The following is an 11,092-nucleotide window of genomic DNA, read 5'->3' as shown; positions in this document are numbered from 1 at the left end:
ATCAGGAGCAGGAACCCTGGCTGAATTCCTCTCTCTCTAACCCAGGGTTCACTGGACAGTGATCAGGAGCAGGCACCCTGGCTGATTTCCCCTCTCTCTGTAACCCAGGGATCACTGGACAGTGATCAGGAGCAGGAACCCTGGCTGATTTCCCCTGTCTCTGACCCAGGAATCACTGGACAGTGATCAGGAGCAGGAACCCGGGCTGAATTCCACTCTCTCTCTAACCCAGGGATCACTGGACAGTGATCAGGAGCAGGAACCCTGGCTGATTTCCCCTCTCTCTAACCCAGGAATCACTGGACAGTGATCGGGAGCAGGAACCCTGGCTGATTTCCCCTCTCTCTCATGAACCCAGGGATCACTGGACAGTTATCAGGAGCAGGAACCCTGGCTGATTTCCCCCCTCTCTCTCTCTCTAACCCAGGGGTCACTGGACAATGATCGGGAGCAGGAACCCTGGCTGATTTCGCCCCTCTCTCTAACCCAGGGATCACTGGACAGTGATCAGCAGCAGGAACCCTGGCTGATTTCCCCCCTCTCTCTCTCTCTAACCCAGGGGTCACTGGACAATGATCGGGAGCAGGACCCCTGGCTGATTTCACCTCTCTCTCATGAACCCAGGGATCACTGAACAGTGATCAGGAGCAGGAACCCTGGCTGATTTCCTCCCTCTCTCTCTCTCTAACCCAGGGGTCACTGGACAATGATCGGGAGCAGGAACCCTGGCTGATTTCGCCCCTCTCTCTAACCCAGGGATCACTGGACAGTGATCGGGAGCAGGAACCCTGGCTGATTTCCCCTCTCTCTATAACCCAGGGATCACTTGACAGTGATCAGGTGCAGGAGCGCTGGCTGATTTCCCCTCTCTCTCTAACCCAGGGATCACTGGATAGTGATCAGGAGCAGGAACCCTGGCTGATTTCCCCTCTCTCTCTCTCTCTCTCTAACCCAGGGGTCACTGGACAGTGATCTATAATAGGAACCCTGGCTGATTTCCTCTCTCTCTCTAACCCAGGGATCACTTGACAGTGATCAGGAGCAGGAACCCTGGCTGATTTCCCCTCTCTCTCTAACCCAGGAATCACTGGATAGTGATCAGGAGCAGGAACCCTGGCTGATTTCCCCTCTCTCTCTAACCCAGGGATCACTGGACAGTGATCTATAATAGGAACCCTGGCTGATTTCCTCCCTCTCTCTAACCCAGGAATCACTGGATAGTGATCAGCAGCAGGAACCCTGGCTGATTTTCCCTCTCTCTCTAACCCAGGGATCACTGGACAGTGATCTATAATAGGAACCCTGGCTGATTTCCTCCCTCTCTCTAACCCAGGAATCACTGGACAGTGAGCAGGAGCAGGAACCCTGGCTGATTTCCCCCCTCTCTCTCTAACCCAGGGATTACTGGACAGTGATCAGGAGCAGGAACCCTGGCTGATTTCCCCTCTGTCTCTCACCCAGGGATCACTGTAGAGTGATCGGGAGCAGGAACCCTGGCTAATTTCCCCTCTCTCTCTAACCGAGGGGTCACTGGACAGTGATCGATAACACGAACCCTGGCTGATTTCCCCTCTCTCTCTCTAACCCAGGGATCACTGGACAGTGATCAGGAGCAGGAACCCTGGCTGATTTCCCCCTCTCTCTCTAACCCAGGGATCACTTGACAGTGATCAGGAGCAGGAACCCTCGCTGATTTCCCCTCTCTCTCATGAACCCAGGGATCACTGGACAGTTATCAGGAGCAGGAACCCTGGCTGATTTCACCCCTCTCTCTCTCTCTAACCCAGGGATCACTGGACAGTGATCAGGAGCAGGAACCCTGGCTGATTTCCCCCCTCTCTCTCTCTCTCTAACCCAGGGGTCACTGGACAATGATCGGGAGCAGGAACCCTGGCTGATTTCGCCCCTCTCTCTAACCCAGGGATCACTGTACAGTGATCAGCAGCAGGAACCCTGGCTGATTTCCCCTCTCTCTCTAACCCAGGGATCACTGGACAGTGATCGGGAGCAGGAACCCTGGCTGATTTCCCCTCTCTCTCTAACCCAGGGATCACTGGACAGTGATCGGGAGCAGGAACCCTGGCTGATTTCCCCTCTCTCTCTCTAACCTAGGTGTCATTGGACAGTGATCTATAACAGGAACCCTGGCTGATTTCCTCTCTCTCTCTAACCCAGGGATCACTTGACAGTGATCAGGAGTAGGAACCCTGGCTGATTTCCCCTCTCTCTCTAACCCAGGGATCACTGAACAGTGATCAGGAGCAGGAACCGTAGCTGATTTCCCCTCTCTCTCTAACCCAGGGATCACTGTAGAGTGATCGGGAGCACGAACCCTGGCTGATTTCCCCTCTCTCTCTAACCGAGGGGTCACTGGACAGTGATCGATAACAGGAACCCTGGCTGATTTCCCCTCTCTCTCTCTAACCCAGGGATCACTGGACAGTGATCAGGAGCAGGAACCCTGGCTGATTTCCCCCTCTCTCTCTAACACAGGGATCACTTGACAGTGATCAGGAGCAGGAACCCTGGCTGATTTCCCCTCTCTCTCATGAACCCAGGGATCACTGGACAGTTATCAGGAGCAGGAACCCTGGCTGATTTCACCCCTCTCTCTCTCTGTAACCCAGGGGTCACTGGACAATGATCGGGAGCAGGAACCCTGGCTGATTTCGCCCCTCTCTCTAACCCAGGGATCACTGGACAGTGATCAGGAGCAGGAACCCTGGCTGATTTCCCCTCTCTCTCTAACCCAGGGATCACTGGACAGTGATCGGGAGCAGGAACCCGGGCTGATTTCCCCTCTCTCTCTAACCCAGGGATCACTGGACAGTGACCGGGAGCAGGAACCCTGGCTGATTTCCCCTCTCTCTCTCTAACCCAGGGTTCACTGGACAGTGATCTATAACAGGAACATTGGCTGATTTCCTCTCTCTCTCTAACCCAGGGATCACTTGACAGTGATCAGGAGCAGGAACCCTGGCTGATTTCCCCTCTCTCTCTAACCCAGGGATCACTGGACAGTGATCAGGAGCAGGAACCCTGGCTGATTTCCCCTCTCTCTCTAACCCAGGGATCACTGGACAGTGATCAGGAGCAGGAACCATGGCTGATTTCCCCTCTTTCTCTCTAACCTAGGGATCACTGGACAGTGATCAGGAGCAGGAACCCTGGCTGATTTCCCCTCTCTCTCTAACCCAGGGATCACTGGATAGTGATCAGGAGTAGGAACCATGGCTGATTTCCTCTCTCTCTAACCCAGGGATCAATGGATAGTGAGCTGGAGCAGGAATCCTGGCTGGTTTCCTCTCTCTCTCTCTAACCCAGGGATCACTGGACAGTGATCAGGAGCAGGAACTCTGGCTGATTTCCCCTCTTTCTCTAACCCAGGGATCACCGGACAGTGATCAGGAGCAGGAACCCTGGCTGAGTTCCGCTCTCTCTAACCCAGGGGTCACTGGACAATGATCAGGAATAGGAACCCTGGCTGATTTCCTCCCTCTCTCTAACCCAGGAATCACTGGACAGTGAGCAGGAGCAGGAACCCTGGCTGATTTCCCCCCTCTCTCTCTAACCCAGGGATTACCGGACAGTGATCAGGAGCAGGACCCCTGGCTGATTTCGCCCCTCTCTCTAATCCAGGGATCACTGGACAGTGATCGGGAGCAGGGACCCTGGCTGATTTCCCCACTCTCTCTAACCCAGGGATCACTGGACAGTGATCGGGAGCAGGAACCCTGGCTGATTTCCCCTCTCTCTCTCTCTCTCTCTAACCCAGGGGTCACTGGACAGTGATCGATAACAGGAACCCTGGCTGATTTCCCCTCTCTCTCTAACCCAGGGATCACTGGACAGTGATAGGGAGCAGGAACCCTGGCTGATTTCCCCTCTCTCTCATTAACCTAGGGATCACTGGATAGTGATCAGGAACAGGAACCCTGGCTGATTTCCCCTCTCTCTCTAACCCAGGGATTACTGGACAGTGATCAGGAGCAGGAACGCTGGCTGATTTCGCCTCTTTCTCTCTAACCCAGGGATCACTGTACAGTGATCGGGAGCAGGAACCCTGGCTGATTTCCCCTCTCTCTCTAACCCAGGGGTCACTGGACACTGATCGATAACAGGAACCCTGGCTGATTTCCCCCCTCTCTCTCTAACCCAGGGATCACTTGACAGTGATCAGGAGCAGGAACCCTGGCTGATTTCCCCTCTCTCTCTAACCCAGGGATCACTGGACAGTGATCAGGAGCAGGAACCATGGCTGATTTCCCCTCTTTCTCTCTAACCTAGGGATCACTGGACAGTGATCAGGAGCAGGAACCCTGGCTGATTTCCCCTCTCTCTCCAACCCAGGGATCACTGGATAGTGATCAGGAGCAGGAACCATGGCTGATTTCCTCTCTCTCTAACCCAGGGATCAATGGATAGTGAGCTGGAGCAGGAACCCTGGCTGGTTTCCTCTCTCTCTCTCTAACCCAGGGATCACTGGACAGTGATCAGGAGCAGGAACCCTGGCTGATTTCCCCTCTTTCTCTAACCCAGGGATCACCGGACAATGATCAGGAGCAGGAACCCTGGCTGAGATCCCCTCTCTCTAACCCAGGGGTCACTGGACAATGATCAGGAATAGGAACCCTGGCTGATTTCCTCCCTCTCTCGAACCCAGGAATCACTGGACAGTGAGCAGGAGCAGGAACCCTGGCTGATTTCCCCCCTCTCTCTCTAACCCAGGGATTACTGGACAGTGATAAGGAGCAGGACCCCTGGCTGATTTCGCCCCTCTCTCTAATCCAGGGATCACTGGACAGTGATCAGCAGCAGGAACCCTGGCTGATTTCCCCTCTCTCTCTAACCCAGGGATCACTGGACAGTGATCGGGAGCAGGAACCCTGGCTGATTTCCCCTCTCTCTCTCTCTCTCTCTAACCCAGGGGTCACTGGACAGTGATCGATAACAGGAACCCTGGCTGATTTCCCCTCTCTCTCTAACCCAGGGATCACTGGACAGTGATAGGGAGCAGGAACCCTGGCTGATTTCCCCTCTCTCGCCAACCCAGGGGTCACTGGACAGTGATCAGGAACAGGAACCCTGGCTGATTTCCCCTCTCTCTCTCTCTAACCCAGGGGTCACTGGACAGTGATCAGGAGCAGGAACCCGGGATGAATTCCTCTCTCTCTCTAACCCAGGGATCACTGGACAGTGATCAGGAGCAGGAACACTGGCTGATTTCCCCTCTCTCTCTAACCCAGGGATCACTGGACAGTGATCAGGAGCAGGAACCATGGCTGATTTCCTCTCTCTCTCTAACCCAGGGATTACTGGTCAGTGATCGGGAGCAGGAACCCTGGCTGATTTCCCCTCTCTCTCTCTCTCTCTCTCTAACCCAGGGATCACTGGATAGTGAGCTGGAGCAGGAACACTGGCTGGTTTCCTCTCTCTCTCTCTAACCCAGGGATCACTGGACAGTGATCAGGAGCAGGAAGCCTGGATGATTTCCCGTCTCTCTCTAACCCAGGGATCACTGGACAGTGATCAGGAGCAGGAACCCTGGCTGATTTCGCCCCTCTCCTAATCCAGGAATCACTGGACAGTGATCAGCAGCAGGAACCCTGGCTGATTTCCCCTCTCTCTCTAACCCAGGGATCACTGGACAGTGATCAGGAGCAGGAACCCTGGCTGATTTCCCCTCTCTCTCTCTCTCTCTCTAACCCAGGGGTCACTGGACAGTGATCGATAACAGGAACCCTGGCTGATTTCCCCTCTCTCTCTCTAACCCAGGGATCACTGGACAGTGATCAGGAGCAGGAACCCTGGCTGATTTCCCCCTCTCTCTCTAACACAGGGATCACTTGACAGTGATCAGGAGCAGGAACCCTGGCTGATTTCCCCTCTCTCTCATGAACCCAGGGATCACTGGACAGTTATCAGGAGCAGGAACCCTGGCTGATTTCACCGCTCTCTCTCTCTCTAACCCAGGGGTCACTGGACAATGATCGGGAGCAGGAACCCTGGCTGATTTCGCCCCTCTCTCTAACCCAGGGATCACTGGACAGTGATCGGGAGCAGGACCCCTGGCTGATTTCACCTCTCTCTCATGAACCCAGGGATCACTGAACAGTGATCAGGAGCAGGAACCCTGGCTGAGTTCCCCTCTCTCTAACCCAGGGGTCACTGGACAATGATCAGGAATAGGAACCCTGACTGATTTCCTCCCTCTCTCTAACCCAGGGATCACTGGACAGTGAGCGGGAGCAGGAACCATGGCTGATTTCCCCTCTTTCTCTCTAACCCAGGGATCACTAAACAGTGATCAGGAGCAGGAACCCTGGCTGGTTTCCTCTCTCTCTCTCTAACCCAGGGATCACTGGACAGTGATCAGGAGCAGGAACCCTGGCTGATTTCCCCTCTTTCTCTAACCCAGGGATCACCGGACAATGATCAGGAGCAGGAACCCTGGCTGAGTTCCCCTCTCTCTAACCCAGGGGTCACTGGACAATGATCAGGAATAGGAACCCTGGCTGATTTCCTCCCTCTCTCTAACCCAGGAATCACTGGACAGTGAGCAGGAGCAGGAACTCTGGCTGATTTCCCCCCTCTCTCTCTAACCCAGGGATTACTGGACAGTGATCAGGAGCAGGAACCCTGGCTGATTTCGCCCCTCTCTCTAATCCAGGGATCACTGGACAGTGATCAGCAGCAGGAACCCTGGCTGATTTCCCCTCTCTCTCTAACCCAGGGATCACTGGACAGTGATCGGGAGCAGGAACCCTGGCTGATTTCCCCTCTCTCTAACCCAGGGGTCACTGGACAGTGATCGATAACAGGAACCCTGGCTGATTTCCCCTCTCTCTCTCTAACCCAGGGATCACTGGACAGTGATAGGGAGCAGGAACCCTGGCTGATTTCCCCTCTCTCTCATTAACCTAGGGATCACTGGACAGTGATGAGGAGCAGGAACCCTGGCTGATTTCCCACCCCCCCCCCCCTCTATCTCTCTCTCTCTAACCCAGGGGTCACTGGACAGTGATCTATAACAGGAACCCTGGCTGATTTCCCCTCTGACTAACCAGGGGACCACTGGACAGTGATCAGGAGCAGGAACCCTGGCTGATTTCCCCTCTCTCTCTCTAAGCCAGGGATCACTGGACAGTGATCGGGGGCAGGAACCCTGGCTGATTTCCCCTCTCTCTCTAACCTAGGGATCACTGGACAGTGATCAGGAGCAGGAACCCTGGCTGATTTCCCCTCTCTCTAACCCAGGAATCACTGGACAGTGATCAGGAGCAGGAACCCTGGCTGATTTCCCCTCTCTCTCTAATCCAGGGATCACTGGACAGTGATCAGGAGCAGGAACCCTGGCTGATTTCCCCTCTCTCTAACACAGGAATCACTGGACAGTGATCAGGAGCAGGAACCCTGGCTGAATTCCTCTCTCTCTAACCCATGGATCACTGGACAGTGATCGGGAGCAGGAACCCTGGCTGATTTCCCCTCTCTCTCTCTCTCTAACCCAGGGGTCACTGGACAGTGATCAGGAGCAGGAACCCTGGCTGATTTCCCCTCTCACTCTAACCTAGGGATCACTGGACAGTGATCAGGAGCAGGAACCCTGGCTGAATTCCTCTCTCTCTAACCCAGGGATCACTGGACAGTGCTCAGGAGCAGGAATCCTGGCTGATTTCCTCTCTCTCTCTAACCCAGGAATCACTGGACAGTGATCAGGAGCAGGAACCAGGGCTGAATTCCTCTCTCTCTAACCCAGGGATCACTGGACAGTGATCAGGAGCAGGAACCCTGGCTGATTTCCCCTCTCTCTCTAACCCAGGGATCACTGGACAGTGATCGGGAGCAGGAACCCTGGCTGATTTCCCCCCTCTCTCTAACCCAGGGATCACTGGACAGTGATCAGGAGCAGGAACCCTGGCTGATTTCCTCTCTCTCTAACCCAGGGATCACTGGACAGTGATCAGGAGCAGGAACCCTGGCTGATTTCCACTCTCTCTCTAACCCAGGGATCACTGGACAATTATCGGGAGCAGGAACCCTGGCTGATTTCCCCTCTCTCTCTAGCACATGGATCACTGGACAGTGATCAGGATCAGGAACCCTGGCTGATTTCCCCTCTCTCTCTAACCCAGGGATCACTGGACAGTGATCAGGAGCCGAGACAAAAGGGAATGAGTTGCTGGCAATGGTAAGCAGAGTGTGAGCTCGTCAGTGAACTGTGTAACAATCAACAAAGCCACATTACACAGGAATCCAAATTATTCTGCCTGCCCATGTGGACCATGTTGGAATAATCAATCCCTGAGCCATAGAATCCCCCAATTTTAAAGACACCGTATTTTTCTGGAGCCACTCCCAGTCTATCTGGGCATCTTTTTAAATCTCACAGGGTCAGGAAAACAGCTCAACAGTGCCTCCCAGTGGCTTACTTGGTGATGTTGATTTCTGGCACCAGCCATGCAGACTCCAGTATCTCTTGTTTCTTATGCCCTTTAACATAGTAAAAGCTATTCACATCACAGAGTCGGCTGCAGGGATGGGTGTCAACCCCCGCCCTATCCAAGGTGGAAAGATTTAGGGAGGAAATTCCAGAGCAATGATCTCAGGCAGCTGAAGGGGCAGCCTCTACCGGCGCAGTGATTAAAATCTTTTGTTTCAGATTCCAGCATCCACAGTAATTTGCTTTTATCCAATGTTCAAGAGGCCAGCATTAGAGCGCGGAGATCCCGGAAGGTGGCAGGGCCCAGGGTTCGAGAGACAGGGACATTCAGTGCCAGACGGAAGTATGGATTCAAGAATTGGAATTTTAAAATCAAGGGAGTCGCCAAACCGGGAGTCGATATTGGTCAGCGAGACCCCCCGGGGGGGGGGGGGGGGGGGGGGGCTGGGTATTTGGGAGTTGGAAGCAGCGTTTTGGATGGCAGAATGTGGGCGTACGTCACCACCTCCACACTCGAGGTACAGATCAGGGTCAGAGCTACAGCTGAGGTAGGGGTAGAATCAAGTCCCCACCCACTAATAATCCTCTCACAGAGCAGCACCATGGCGCAGTGGGTTAGCATTGCTGCCTCACGGTGCCGAAGGCCTGGCTTTGATCCCGGCTCTGGGTCACTGTCCGTGCGGAGTTTGCCCATTCTCCCCGTGTTTGCGTGGGTCGCGCCCCCACAACCCAAAGATGTGCAGGGTAGGTGGATTGGACACACTAAATTGTCCCCTTAATTGGAAAAAAATTAATTGGGTACACCAAATTAAAAAGATAAATAACCCTCAAGATTCTTCATACCACCCAAACCGATCAGTCGAGCAGCTGGTCCCATTCTCGGTTTCCTCGGGGTCTTCTTAGGCGGTGGGTCCTGCACTCTGCTTCCTCCCGTCGCTGGTCAGTGGTCTTGATTACCTCTGCACCGAGTTTACTCTGGAGGAAGGTCCGGGGGTTCGACTCTTACACCCTTTTCCTTCCAGAATGTTCCGCAGCCGATGAGGTCTCAGGGTGGGAATGGCGTTACTCATGGCACACAGCAGGAGACTGTGAACCGGCCCTGGGCTTACCTTTCCCAGCACATTGTTTGCGTGCAACCTGGTCTATTCAAACCCAATCGATCTATGGATAGATCGATCATCGCCTGATGGGTGATTGATGGGACAGGTGAGTATGGGTATTTCACCTTGACTAAGTTCAAATTCCCATCAGGCTGTTTGTTGGAGCTGCGCCTCGATTTAAAATGTACAACTTTAAAAAAATAAATTTAGAGTACCCAATTCATTTTTTCCAATTAAGGGGCAATTTAGCGTGGCCAATCCACCTACCCTGCACATCTTTGTGTTGTGGGGGCGAAACCCACGCAGACACGGGGAGAATGTGCAAACCCCACACGGACAGTGACCCAGAGCCGGGATCGAACCTGGGACCTCGGCGCCGTGAGACTATGTACAACTTTTTAATTTAAAGTGTCTGATTTTAATCGGGCCTTAAATACATTTGAGCGCACTGTTGATAAAAAGTTAATGGTGTTTTAATTTTCAAACCCGGTGACCCGAAGACCTCGGGTATTGTAAAATAAAAGTTAATTTCAACCGTGTAGCGACTGCGGGCCAAGTGGGGCTGGAATTGACCGGCCCGGAATGTGGTAACAATGGTCAGGTGTTCATATCTCAGCGGCAGGTACACCACTGAAAACTCAGGTTGATTATTTGCCTAAGGGGCGTTCAGAGAGTGGCTGCCTTTCTCTAAACTCTTCACGCACTTGAACATTAATTCATCGACTTTTGAACGTGCTGTTTAAATGTAGCAGCAGATCCCCCATGGCCCGGACTTTTCAAACAGGAGCCTGCAACTGGAGATTCACAGGCCCGCCTCTTGAGTTTTATTCCAGCAAAGAGTCAATCGAACAACTCTAACTGGCCTCATCTCAAATGGTTAGCAAAAAGGGGCAGGAATTCAGGAATCCGCTGCAACAGGACTTCATCTTTACTCAACCCGAAAGGATTGAAAAATTGTCTCACCCACTCAGGGACTGTATTTAATCAGCGATGATCTGGAGATTGAACCCCTGATCCCCTTGTTAATTACAAATCTATCTAACCCTGCCGTACAAATATTCAGAGACTCTGCTTCCACTGCCTTTTGAGCAGGTTCCAGAAACTCGCGCCAAAACCTTCTCCTCATCTCCGTTTCAGGTGAGCGACTCCCTTATTTTCAGACAGTGACCCCTGGTTCTGATTCTCTCTCCTCTCCCCCCCGGTTCTGATTCCCCAAGAGGAAACAGCCTCTCCACAACCACCCTGTCAATACCCCGTCAGGATCTTCAATTTTCTTACTGTTCTAAACATGAGTGGATACAAACCGAGCCTGTCCATCCATCCCTCATAAGATAACCCGCCGAGTCCAGTAAACGTTCTTTGAACTGCTTCTGACACACTGACGATGTTAAAGTGAGACCTTACAGTGGACGTAAAAGATCCCACAGTACTGCTTCGGAGAGAAGCAGGGAAGTGCTTCCTGGCAATATTTATCCTTTAAACATCATCACCCATACATATTAGAATCAAAGAATCGCTAGCGTAGGCCATTCGGCCCATCAAGTCTGCA

This window comes from Scyliorhinus torazame, chromosome 25 (genome assembly GCF_047496885.1).
Source record: "Scyliorhinus torazame isolate Kashiwa2021f chromosome 25, sScyTor2.1, whole genome shotgun sequence".
NCBI classification, from domain to species: domain Eukaryota; kingdom Metazoa; phylum Chordata; class Chondrichthyes; order Carcharhiniformes; family Scyliorhinidae; genus Scyliorhinus; species Scyliorhinus torazame.
The sequence above is the reverse complement of the archived record's forward strand: the minus strand, read 5'-3'. Positions refer to the sequence as shown.